The sequence below is a fragment of the Spermophilus citellus genome (assembly GCF_964194105.1).
Source record: "Spermophilus citellus genome assembly, chromosome: 15".
Classification (NCBI taxonomy): domain Eukaryota; kingdom Metazoa; phylum Chordata; class Mammalia; order Rodentia; family Sciuridae; genus Spermophilus; species Spermophilus citellus.
The window spans coordinates 60231802-60245298 of NC_138195.1; the positions used below are offsets into that span (position 1 = coordinate 60231802).

The window sequence follows — 13497 nt, forward strand, 5'->3', positions numbered from 1 at the left end:
GCAAAACCCTAATCGCCTTTTTTAAAGGTCCCATGTGGTCCAACCTCTTTTATACCTCATAGTAGGGATTTAGTTTCCACATGAGTCTCAGAGTAGACAAACCTTCTCCAAACCATAGCAGGTACTATGATGGCTGCTGGGATCAGTTAAGCAGGAACAGCTGAAGTGCCACTCAAGAGGATACTGTTCACAGCGCAGAAACACACAGACCTATAAATGACACTCTCAGAAGGTGCACAGTGGCAGTAACACTGTGAATAAGACACAGACCCTGCCGTTACAGTTGGCCCAGTGAAAAAGACCATCACATAGGTAGACAATTAGAGTATAAAAAGAAAGGTGCACGTGTGTCAATCTCCATTGCTGTGACCAAAATACCTGACAAGAACAACTTTGAGGACTCAGGCCACGGATGGCCAACTCCATTTCTCTGAGCCCAAGGGTAGGCAGAGCATCATGGTGAAAGGGTATATGGAGGAAAGCTGCTCAGCTCACGGCAGCAAGGACAAAATATAACCCCAAGGACACCCCCTCAGTGACCTTCTTCTTCCAGCCACTCCCCACCTGTCTACAGTTACCACTCATCACCTATTCAAATTATTAATCCATAAAATGGATTAATCTACTTATTTGGTTACAGCTTTCCTAATCTAATCACTTCACCTCTGAATATTCCTGCATTTTCTAACACATGAGCTTTGGGGGAACACCTCATATCCAAACCATAGGACCAAGACATACCTTGGGTACCGCATAAGCACAGCCTGGTTATTCTTCATAATTCTTTTTTTAAAACATTTATTTTTTAGCTGTAGATGGACACAACACAATGCCTTTATTTTTATGTGGTGCTGAGGATCGAACCCGGTCCTGCCCATGCTAGGTGAGCGCTCTACCACTGAGCCACAATCCCAGCCCCTTTCCTTAATTCTTTAACTTGCTTTATACCTTTCTTTCACTTTCCCCCAGGTAATTATACTCAGACATGTGATTTCAACTGATTCTATTAGCAGATGATATCAAAATTTGGATTTCTTGCCCAGAATATCAAACTGCCTATCAGATATCCCCTACAGAATATCAGGCATCAAGAATATAACTATAGGGCTGGGGATGTGGCTCAAGCGGTAGCTCACTCACCTGGAATGCGTGTGGCCCGGGTTCAATCCTCAGCACCACATACAAACAAAGATGTTGTGTCCGATGAAAATTAGAAAATAAATATTTAAAAAATTCTCTCTCTCTCTCTCTCTCTCTCTCTCTCTCTCTCCCTCTCACACTCTCTCTTAAAAAAAAAAAAGAATATAACTATAAATAAAAGTCTTACCTGGAGGCACTAACTTTATTTCCCACCTGCATTCTGTCAACAGACCCTTAGTTCATCCCTTTCTGGGGCCTTTCTTCAAACTTCCTTTAGGAATTATCTGAAACACAGCTGATTTAATCATGAAACCCCCCACTGCCTCCCAACTCTTGCTGTGTAAAAGCTGCCAAAGCAATATTGAAAGTCCTCAGTGTAATACACAAGATCCTAAAAGCTCCAGCTCCTGCCTGTCCTCTGGTGTCATCTATCACCAGAGCTATATTCCCTGCATGTCAACCCGAGCAGCGCTGTGAAGAACCTGATGTGCTTTCAACCCCAGTGCACTTCTCCACCTCGGAGTACCTGTACATGTCGCTCTTATTGCCAGAATGTTCACCACAGGAATCTCTCTACTTCTTTAACAACCTGACCAACCTAGGCAGACCGAATTGCTTCTGGCTCTGACCTCCAGAGCAGGTGGTCATAAGACTCCTCACAGTGCTGTGATTCTCTGGACAGGCACCTGCCCTCTCTGAGAGGTGGACAACCTCTGAGTAAAGGGCCCATCTATTATCTGCAGGCCGTCAGCACCCAGCACAGCACCTAGCATGTGGTGACACACAGTAAACACCTGCCTGGTGAAGAGGTAAACTGAGTTATTTTAACATTGTTTAATCACAGCATTTTTACTACAGACTTTAAAGGTAAATAATTTTATTTCATTGAATTCAAATGTCTCTTCTGCAGTTTCTGCTTAAAACGACTAAAAAATAAATTGAAACTTCACCATAACATAGCCTGCATTTATAGTCAACTAGCTATTGTAGCATGAAAGAATTTATAAAGAAAGCAGACTATACCAGGAAGATTCTGAAAAGCAAATTTGAGCACATTAGCTCCTTGGAATTGTTTGAATTTTGTTTTCAGTACCGGGAATCAAACCCTTGCATGTGCTACGCAAGCATTTTTTGCCACTGAACTGGATCCCAGGCCATCACCGCCACTACCCTTTTTTTTTTTTTTTTTTTTTTTGAGACAGGGTCTGTGTTGCCCATGCTGGCCTTGAACTTGGAATCCTCCTGTCTCAGCCTCATCTGAAACTTTAATGACACCTTCATATCTAATAAAATTAGAATTTAGAGTTCACTGAATTATATATTATATAATATGTATAATATACAAATATGTACTTTTTTAATTTTGAAGATAAAGAAGTAAAAAGAGGGCTGGGGATGTGGCTCAAGCGGTAGCGCGCTCGCCTGGCATGCGTGCGGCCCGGGTTCGATCCTCAGCACCACATACCAACAAAGATGTTGTGTCCGCCGAGAACTAAAAAATAAATATTAAAAATTCTCTCTCTCTCTCTCTCTCTCTCTCTCTCTCTCTCTCTCTCTCTCTCCTCTCTCACTCTCTCTTAAAAAAATCTTTAAAAAAAAAGAAGTAAAAAGAAAGTAAGAAATGTGTAGGTCTTTATCTTTGACACAATGACCAATCCCTTTATCATTGGAACACTCTAATAAGTAAAATACTTTTAACAAGTATCATATTTATGAGCATTTATTTATTCTTTACCTGAGTACTTTAGCTTTTTCTAAGAGTGTTTATGAGTTCTTAAATTTAGTTAATATACTGTTGCCTAGTGATCCTTGTCACTAAATTTGCCAGATAGCTGGCCAGCATTGAGGGTAGGTTATGGGTCAATGAAGCACAGATTCATGTGGAACCGAGACTTAGCCCTGGGACCTTGTGGGGTCACAACCAGAAACCAGCAGACAACATTTTAGTTCCACTAGGGAGAACTGAAACCTGGGGGTGATCTCTTTAGTTTGAACGTTAAGAAACTATACACTGGGGATGGAACCCAGAAGTGCTCTACCACCAAGTTACACCTTCAGTCCTTTTTATGTTTTTATTTAGAGACAGGGTCTCACTAAATTTCCCAGGCTGGCCTCAAACTTGTGATCCTCCTGCTTCAGCCTCCTGAATGGCTGAGATTTCGGCATGCACCACTGAGATCAGTCACAATATTTATTAAAACATTTTTGTGTTAAAGAACACCACAGTGACTGAATGGCAAATCCATAAAGTAACCGTACAAGTTAATCCTCTTGTTCTACATTTCAATATGCATACATAAGGGGCCCTACAAATGTGTGCAGGATAGAGGGTTTTCAAAGAAAGGAGCAATATCCTATACCTCTGCTCTGACTCCATCTGGCTACCCTCCACCCTGATCACACACATAAACACTCTTTTGACAGTTAGGCAGACGCATGTGGTAAAAAATATAAAATTAAAACATGGAAACAGAGCTTCATTGACCAAATGTGTGCTGGGTTCATGTGAGTATAGAGAAGGGTGTCTGGTCCAACAGGCCAGATTTTGTCTTTGACCCGTCTTCACCTTTCTCTATTAACACCCTTCAGGAAGGAAGACATATGACTTGAGCTGAGTCTCTATACAAATAATTTCCAATCTACATTTCTTTCTCTAAATATCTAACTGCTCACTTGGCTCCCTCCCACCACAAGCACCAAAATCTATAAAGTAAATAAGACCAAAGTCTCACTGTGCTTTTTCAATACAAAGGCACAACAGTGGCTACAGATAATTAGTGGCTGCCAGGACATGAACCAAATTCAGCAGAGGCGAGGGAATCAGAGATTTAGAAACAGGGAGCCCAGTTGTAACAAATTTGTCTCAGCCAAGAAATCCAAAATCTTACTTGGTTGGGGCTGGGGATGTGGCTCAAGCGGTAGCGCACTCGCCTGGCATGTGTGCGGCCCGGGTTCGATCCTCAGCACCACATACCAACAAAGATGTTGTGTCCGCCGAGAACTAAAAAATAAATATTAAAAATTCTCTCTCTCTCTCTCTCTCTCTCTCTCTCTCTCTCTCTCTCTCCTCTCTCTCCTCTTTCACTCTCTCTTAAAAAAAAAATCTTACTTGGAAACCCATGATGTCAAATCCAGAGCACCTGCTCACATTGCAGGGGGGCCCACCAGAGAGAAGCCCTAAGCTGGAAGCTGAAGCTCTCCTCTCACCTTCCCATTGTCCCTGTGCCCTGTAACAGCCCCTGAAAAGCTCCTTGAAACTCCTAGAAGTCTATGAGTCAAGATCCATGAAGACACCACTGTCTTTAAAAAAAAAAAAATGCTACTTTTTTAGTTATACATGACAATAGGATTCATTTTGATATAATTATAAAAGCATGGAATATAATTTGTCCTAATTTGACCCCAGATCTTTCTCTCCCCCTCCCTTTCTCCCTCCCCCTGTTCTCTTCCCTCTGCTCTACAGATCTGTTATTTACTTATAGTTTTTTTTTTAATTAGAAGGCACCACCTTTTAACAAAAAAAAAAAAAATTAACAGTCAAAGCACGATTTGAGAAAGCCAACTGATAAAAGTGAGATGCTTCTTGATAGGTTTTTCCTGTTTCCACGTCAATCACTTTACCACATTTTCTCACAGACGATAAATACTAATGACAGAGAACAACCTAAAATCAATCAGACTTCGTTAAAGTCACACAAGACAAGGTTAAAGCTTCTTTCTTACATAATAGCCCTCTTTAATATCTTTCTACGTAAAAACCTTTATACTCTGAAAATCCATTTTGATACAATTAAATAAAACGAAAGCAGTCTGATCATTAAGGTTGACCATTCAATTCAGGGAAACACATCTGTGTTATTTTAAAGGAAACAGATTGTCGTTATAGAGTGAAAGGTCAAATTATTGTCCTCAGAAATATACCTGTATGATAGCACCAAGAACACACACAAAAATGTTGGTCAATTAATTTGTTGGTTGACTCTAATTATTCCAATTTGGTGATGCCCTATGGTCTGAATGAGGTTCACCGTTGGAAGCTCCGTCCTCCATGTGGCAATGTTAAAAGTTGGTGAGAGCTTTAGGAGGTAGGGCCTAACGACATGTGGTTGTCATTGGGAGCATCACCCTTGGAAGTGATTAAGACTGGTCTCCCAGAGTGAGTTAATTTCTGATAGAGTGGATTGGTTAAAAAGGACAAGACTGAATCTTCCTCTGGTTTTGTCTCTCCATGTGATCTTTGCCTCTCGTACACATTCCCACCATGATACCACCCACCACGATGAGACACAGCCAAGGGGACCCTCACTAGAAGCCAGAGAGAGGATGCTACCCAATCTTGGACTTTTGATCTCCAAAACTATGAACTAAATGAACTTCTTTTCCTTAAAAAGTTCTCACCTTCAGGAATTTTGTTACAACAATAGGAAACAGACCAATAAGGTTGATTTGATTGTTTTGATACTGTATACTTAGTAAATTCCACAGGGTGTAAAAAATCAGTAAAAATTAATTTAACCATTGGGAAAAAATTCCCCTATACTGAATGGGCACCGTATAGAGTAAATACAAACAAACAGTGAAAATAAGAAAAAGTATCATTTTTTTCATCAGATGTTAAAATATTATGTAACTATTTTTTTTCAATAAAATTTTTTTTCTGAAGAAGCATAAAATTACTAAGTATCTCTCAACCCTGAGCATACGTGAGCTTCACTAGGGAGTTTTAAAAAATACAGATGCCCTGATCTTATCTCAAACCTACAGAACCAGAATTTTGGGGAGTGAGCCTTGGCACTAGTATATTTTTCTTTCCCAGGTGATTCTAAGGAGTATCCAGCATTAAGAACCATTGAGTCAGCTGATTTCTGGCTACTAAGTTATCAGGTATCCATATGAACAAACCACATCTTTTTGATACCAGTTATTCTTTTGAGTTTGAACTACTCCTATTCATAGCTATTTAATAATGAGAGTTAAGCTTGGTTCGGGATACCTTTCTGACTGACCCATATCTGACTGAAGAAGCAACACTATTCTTTATTAAAGCAGATTTAACTTGATTGTGAGGGAGGGTTTTGGGGGGTTTTTTGGTGGTTCCTCCATGGGACATAATGTGGCTGTTTTGAAGTTACAGATTTCAAAGAACTGAAATTGCTATTTCAAGAAATACAGCTGGTTTCAATAGATAAATATGAGCTCATTTCTATGGAAAGTATTTCATCAAGCAAAGCAGAGTTACAAAAACAATACCAGTTTGTCCCCAAAATAAGGAATTACACTCATCGTTTGTAATATGTCAAATAAACCACAAGATGGTGAATCGTGCTCAGGACTATTTTGAAAAATTATATTCTACAAATTATTGGGGTGATAAATTTGAAGTATTGGTGGAGTTAACATCTTATGTTACTACTCTGTTGACATATACAAACCAGGCAGTTGTAGGGGAGAGTGTTGCTGATTTTTATAGGGATTTGGAAACCTGAAAACTAAGTTCAAGTCTCCTCCATAAGCTTAAGTGACTAATTATATTTCCCAAGAGGCTCATAAACAAGAATTTCTAGCCAGATGCAGAGAGATGAGCCATTTTCAAGATATACTGGAAACTGAAGCAATCGAAGTCACTCAAACAGAATTGAAAGTTGATCAATATATTTCAAACATTTTATTTCAACTTTAGTCAGATAAATGAACATAAATGCATCCACGAATCTTTGGATATTGAGTCACAGTTGGAGTTCTGAGTTGCCTTTATTGGTTAAACCACACCCATGATTTCTTACTCCCATTTCTTAAAACAGGACTGTAAAGATAGATATAAAATGCTTGAGTGCAAAATCTTTCTAGATTTTTACTGTCCTTTCCCAACCCTTTATAGCTGTGTATTCTATACCTAAGAGTAGTAGTTTGTTCATGTGGCTTTTTAAAAAGCCTTATAGTCTTTTTCAGTTGAGATAAAATTCACCTAACATAAACTTTGACAATTCAATCATTTTAAAGTGTACAATTCAGTGATTTTGTATACTCACAATGTTCTGCAACCATCACCATTATCTGGTTCCAGAAAACAGCCATCATCACATGCATAAAAAAAAAAAAAAAGAACATTTTGCCATTATCTGTCATTCCCACTTCCCCCTATCTCCCTCCATCTCCTGGCAACCACTAATTCATATTTTATCTCTTTGGATTTGCCTTTTCTGGACATTTCATATAAATGGAATCATACCATATGTGGTCTTTTTGTATCTGGCTTCTTTCATTTAATGTTTTCAAGGTTCATCCGTGGCACAGCATGTATTGATTTTTTAAAAAAATGTGGCTTACATTCATGGGCTGCTACAGTTTGGATGTTGAATGTCTCACAAATTTCCAAGTGTTAAAGATTTGGTCCTCACGGTAGTGCTATTGGGAGGCAGTAAAACCTTTGAGAAGTGGGTGGGGCCTTATGGGATGTCCTTAGGTAATGAGGGGTATGTCTTTGAAGGAGATTGTCAGACTCCACCCATCCTTTCTTTTTCTTTTTGCTTTCTGGCCATAAGGTGGAAGTTTTCTCCACCATGCACAACCCACCATTGCTATGCAGCACTCCCACCAGAAGGGCAAAGCAGCAGGTTTGCCCAATATTGGACTGGAACCTCCAAAACCATGAGCCAAAATAAACCTTTTCTCTAGAAAAGCTAATTACCCCAAGTATTTCATTATAGCAACCAGGAGCTGACTAACAAACACAAGGGCCCATATGGCAAATTGACTCAGCTTTCATAGACACAAACTCGTTGTTGGCATTCACGTTAAATTAATTTGTGCAATATTTAATTACACTGAAAAATTACAACTGGCATAAACAAGACTGTGACCAAACAGCACCCTAAGTGCATTCCTGAGCTGTAAAGAGAAAACTATGCAAATTTATTGTGATTGCTATTGCTACAATGATCTCTGTACTCTGAGCAACAATCAGTATATTTCAGAGGAGAAGGGAAACATTGGTCAGACAATTGAGTTGTTTGGGTATTGATCAGTGGTCCATTACCCAGGACAGAGGAGGAGGTGTGCAGAAGGGTGCAGAGCGATAAGTATCTACTAGACAACCCAACACAACCTCAATTGGTCCCTAATAAGAAGTCTTCTATCTATCTTCAAAAAGAAGCAAGTGGGGTTGGGGCTGTAGCTCAGTGGTATTGCACTTGCCTAACACGTACAAGCCCCTGGGTTCTTCCCCAGCACCACAAAAAAGAAACAGAAGAGGTAAGAATGTGCTCCCATAAAGGGAGTTTATTCTTTCCCCTCTATGAAAGCTTTACCATGCTACTGTCTTTCAAGAAGCAGCTCAGACATGTTCTCTATAAAGTCTTCCCAACCCTCAACTCCCCACAGTGACTGCATGCTTTCCCCTGCCTTTTAATATGGAAAGTATTTACCTATCTTTTATGCTAGTTATAACTGCTAGTCAGTCATAGAATGTTCTATATTCCAAATCAGGCTGAAAGCTTCTTCAGAGGCAGGTTCTGTGTCTGTAAACCCCTTACTGCCACCAGCACAGAAAAAGAGGTGCTTGAAATATGGTAGAAGTATAATAAACTAATAAGTTTATTAAATAATTAATTAATGACATGCAACTTTGTACTCGGCTACAGCAACTCATCCCCCTTATCAATACAGAAAAAGGCAGCAGGATGAGAATTTGATGGAACAAAGTGGTGGGTGAATGAAGATAAAAATCAATTTCCATGGGTACCCAGCAGCCATCAGAAATTATGACTTAATGTGTTTAACAGAGACCACCTTTAAATAGGACACTGTTAGTTAATAACACTTTTAGCATCCTTTGATGTACAGCAAATTTAAAACAGACACAGAGAGAATCTTTGTGTTCAAAATCTCTCAATGCCTTCAACTGTGGATTTGGTTTTTCTCAGTTAAATTACATTACTTAAATGGGTGAATTTTTATATATATTTACAGGGAACTCATAAACTCAATAACTTCTGATTCAATAATTTCTAAAAGCAAAGCAATTGGTTAGGTGAGGAATGCAAAAAACAAACCCAAATGCTGCACTGAATCACTGAATGCTGTAGTTGCTGCTTCTTTTTTTTTTTTTTTTTTTTTTTTGGCTGTATACGATGAAAAGATTGCCAAGTACATTTTGATAAGCATTTGTTAGAAACAACAAACATGCCTGAGCTTGCAAACCATGCCATTTTGAAGAAAATGCAAATGAGAGAATTAGAGAACATTGAAAACTGGAATGTCTAATGAAACAATCACAGTAACAGATTTACCAATAAGTCAACACTGTGCTGCCTAAGAATTCAGAGATGAGAGGGGGACAAAATAAAAATGAAATGCCACCTTCATAAATAAATAAAAAACCAGCTACATTCTGCAAGCTAATGCAATTACTGTCTCCAACAGTAACATGGTAGCACTCACACTTTTGAGAAAACTAATCCTCCTATGCTTCATTAGTCTTAAAGTCACCAAATGATGTCCCTACAATAAAGGAAAAAGACTCCATATTTTAAACAGCCGAAGATGAGCACTGCTATTCATATATAGTAGCAAGTCAGTTTGTCAAAGTCAAAGCAACTTCAGCTGAGTTGTTTGTTTTGTTTTTGTTTTTACTTCCCATGTTTAATCAACAGAATCATGGGATTGGGAGGAAGGCAAATTGGAACATTTGTGTTCATTTCCCTGCTTTAAGCGAAACTGCAATTCTCTTTTATCTGCCTAACAAAATTCTGGAAAAATTCTAATGAATGAATTATGACATGAGCTCCACAGGATCAAAGTTCTTTGTTTTGTTCACTGACACATCCCAAATGTCCAGAAGAGTATTGTGCACATAGTAAGCACTCAATAAATATGTTACTTAATTTGAATTAAATTTTAAAATGCGAAAAATATGCAGTGTAATGCAATTCTAAAATACTAGAAAAGTCAGTTTTATTTTTTAATTGATTTTTTTAAATGTAGATGGACTCAATATCTTTATTTTATTTTTAAAAATATTTTTATGTGGTGCTGAGGATTAAACCCAGTGCCTCACATGTGTGAGGCAAGCGCTCTACCACTGAGTTACAGCTCCAGCACCAATTCCTTGAAATTTTAAACCACAACTTCTGTTATAGATCATGGTATTAATCATAACAAATAAATGGTCCTCCTATAAGCCACTTTTCTCAAGTCAGTTCTAACACCATAAATCATGTCTTTATCTCTAAACAAACATCACCATCCAGAGTACAGAATCAGAAGAAACTCCAAGGACAGTTTGGTGTAGACTTTCATCTATTTTGATTACTTTTCTTCCTGTGGGATTCACCTGGGCTATATTTGCATATTCATCTTCATAAAGAAGAATTGAAAATATTACTTAAAATTAAGGATGCCTATTTTTCTTTCAATTATGCTACAAAGGCAGTTTGACTAAATCAACCTCTCTTATCTATTTCAGAATTCTACCAGATTTTTTTAAAAAGATAAATAAAAAGCAAGGAGAGGAAATGATATGAGGTGATTCTAATCATATCATTTTTGTTCAAACGCGGGCAGGCAATATGCCTGGAAAACAGAACTAGGAGGAAACAAGAAGGCCCAGATTCAAGTGCTGGTTTTCCCTCTATCTTAACATGACTTTAGCCTATCCTGGAGATCTGGATCTGAGTGTCCTGGGCTGTGAAAGATGAAGGTTTGATTCTAGTAGATGATGATCTATGAAATCCTGATTTCTAAGATCCTGTGATTATAAGTGATCAAGCCAGATCACTAAGTAACTCTTTTCCATCTTTCATTCCTTCAACAGACACAGGTTGGACACCTTAGGAGAGTTAGACACCATTAGCTGTAACCTGCCATGATTTTGGCAGGGAGACAAATTATGCGAGGGGTAGGGAGCGGCTGTCGGATTTTAAAAGCGAGGGAGTTCAGACACCTTGGAAACAAATGTTTCTTCATTTGGCAGGCCTGAAGATCTTCCTGGCTGAGAGGCTGGAGCGCCCAGACCTCAGCAAAGAATCAGGTAGGGGAAAGAAACTAAAGACAGACTCTTCAAAATGGAAGGGTTTGGTATAGAATGCTGAGCTGTGAGTTCTCATTGCAAAGTATCACCGATTTTTTTTTCCTCCCCAGATAGGAAGCAACTGGAGAAACTACGCTTAATCCTTTGAAAAATTTGAAGGCCAGTATATTTTTAAGACACCACAAAAAGTAAATAAACATTATTTCAGGGCTTGATGGTTAAAAATTGCAGAGAACACTGAATGCAGGAGAAAGCCGTTCTCTTTTGTATCGGGAAGTCTGCATTTGGAAACCGCGGGATATGGAGACCAAAGGCTCTCCAGTCACCTGTCCAGAAATTACGCCAAAGCGCGGCGGGGCACAGACGGAAAGAATGGGCACGTGTCTCGGTCCTAACCCAACAGGCGTACGGAGCGACCCAAGTTGGGGTCGGAGACTCACGGCGCGCACTGGGTACTGGGACAGCATAGAAAGAATGGAGCGTCCCGGTCCTCCGCCAGCTCCAAACCCATCCCTATCGCCCCACTGTCCCGCCACCCAGGAACCCTGTCTCGAAGGATGCCCGTGCCACCTGAGCCACCTCGCCCTTGGCACAGCCCACTCTGTCGGAAGAGCGAAGAGGGTGAGCGCAGCAGGGAGCTTCCCGGCCCGGTTCTAGGGATCCGGGCACCAAGTCGCTCTTAAGACCCAGTCTGGGACATCCTGGTGGGACCAGATTGCTGAGTCCCTCAAACCATGCAGACGGCCCCACTCCCTACCCGATCTCCTGCCGCGCCGCCCGCAGCCCGGTCCCGCTGCGGCCTCACCTCGCGGGGACCGCTGCAGCCTCGGCAGTGGAGCGCCGACATGCCCCTAGGGCGCACCCGCGCGTCCCTGAGTGGTGGCCTCTTCCCAAGCCTCAAGCACCGCGGTCCGCGCTTCCAAGGGGCGGGGAGCCAACAGGGCGGAGGCCGCGGCGGGACTGAGGCCCCGGGCCCTGAGGGCAGCACCGGGGGAGGAGTGCGGCGCGGGGAAAATCCCACTGCTCAGCGCCCAGAACGCACTGCCTGGTTCACACCCGCCAGCTCCGCTGGGAACTGTGCCGGGCAGGCAAAAGGGATTTATCACTGGGATCCGCTCTCTGTTCTGGGGCTCCGCCAAGGGTGAGGGGCGCGGGGGAGGAGGGACGCCTCGTGGTTATGTAATGCATCAGCTCGAGCTGTGTCCCGAGCCAGCTCGCTCCAGGACTACCAGACTCTCCTTGGAACAACCGTGAGAGCCCCTGACCTAAACAAGCCAAGGGGGCTCAGTATTTTCAAAATGAACTTTTCCCCGAGGGGTCAAAGAGCAAGATCAGGAAAAAGGCACAAGTACTCTTAGGTGTCTCTGGTGGTGATCTGACTCCTGCTAACCATTTCACAGCACAGAAAACTAATGCGCCAGAGCTTTAGTTAACAGCATCGAACAGACCTACATTCAACTCTGCTAACAAGCCCATAACTTCGGGCGGTCCATTTATCTGAGCCTCAGTTTGTTCATCTGTACATTCATCTGCACAATAAAGGAAAATAATAGCTCCAACTTCACTTGGTTGCTGAGAGCGAGATGCAGGGGCCCAGTACATAACATGCCTCCAGTAAATGTTGACTTAAAACCTAAAGTAGTCGTTCTAGGAGGTACTCCACATAGGCAGGTTTTAGGCTAACCTTTCCGTAAAATGCTCTTCTTATCAGAAGCCAACCCTCTGAACTGATAAGTTCTGATTCCAACTTATTGAGGTCAGCATTCCCGCTACTCATAGTGATCCACTGACCAACAACACCTGAGAGCTTGTTAAAAATGCAGGCTATCTAGCCCCACCACAAATCTTCTAAATCAGAATCTGCATTTTAACAAGATTCCTTAGAGGCTCAGATGTACATCGAAGTTTCTAAATAAATTTGACTTTTCTCTAAGAAGGGAAATAGAAAGTCACTGATACTAGCACTGTTTGCCACTTAGGGCTTTTTGTTTGTTGTTGCTGCACTGGAGATTGAGCTCAGGGCTTGCTTGGTTCATGCTAGGCAAGCACTCTGCCACTGAGCCACATCTCCAGACCTACTTGGGATGTTTTCAGAATAGTGAAGTTCTTTCTCATTTTTCCTTCTGGTCATTTTACCTTTTCCCCTCCCCTCTCTTTCTTGCCCTTTAATTATAAATCTGAATTTAAGTCCTATTTTTCATTTGCAAAAACCTCTAAGCTAAATCTAAGCGAGGGCTAGTGAACATATGTTTAAAATACACATAAGAAGGAAGGAATACAGCTAGTGAAAGAATTCATTAGCATTGAAAATGAAACTCTAAAACAGGGCA

At 40.9% G+C, this 13497-nt stretch overlaps 1 protein-coding gene across 4 annotated transcripts in view; it reads right to left on the reverse strand.

Annotated features, from left to right (window-relative positions):
- The window catches only part of SLC16A12 (solute carrier family 16 member 12), a 79224-nt gene extending 66963 nt beyond the window's left edge, over positions 1–12261 (reverse strand). Inside the window, exon 1 of one of the 4 annotated variants that reach the window (XM_081267571.1) lies at positions 11973–12261. The gene's annotated coding sequence lies outside the window, so the exon portion shown is untranslated. Of the gene's footprint in view, positions 1–11737; positions 11886–11924 lie in introns of those variants that run through there. The other 3 variants (XM_081267567.1, XM_081267568.1, XM_081267570.1) reach the window with 3 other exon arrangements.
- Between the last annotated feature and the right edge of the window lie 1236 nt (positions 12262–13497).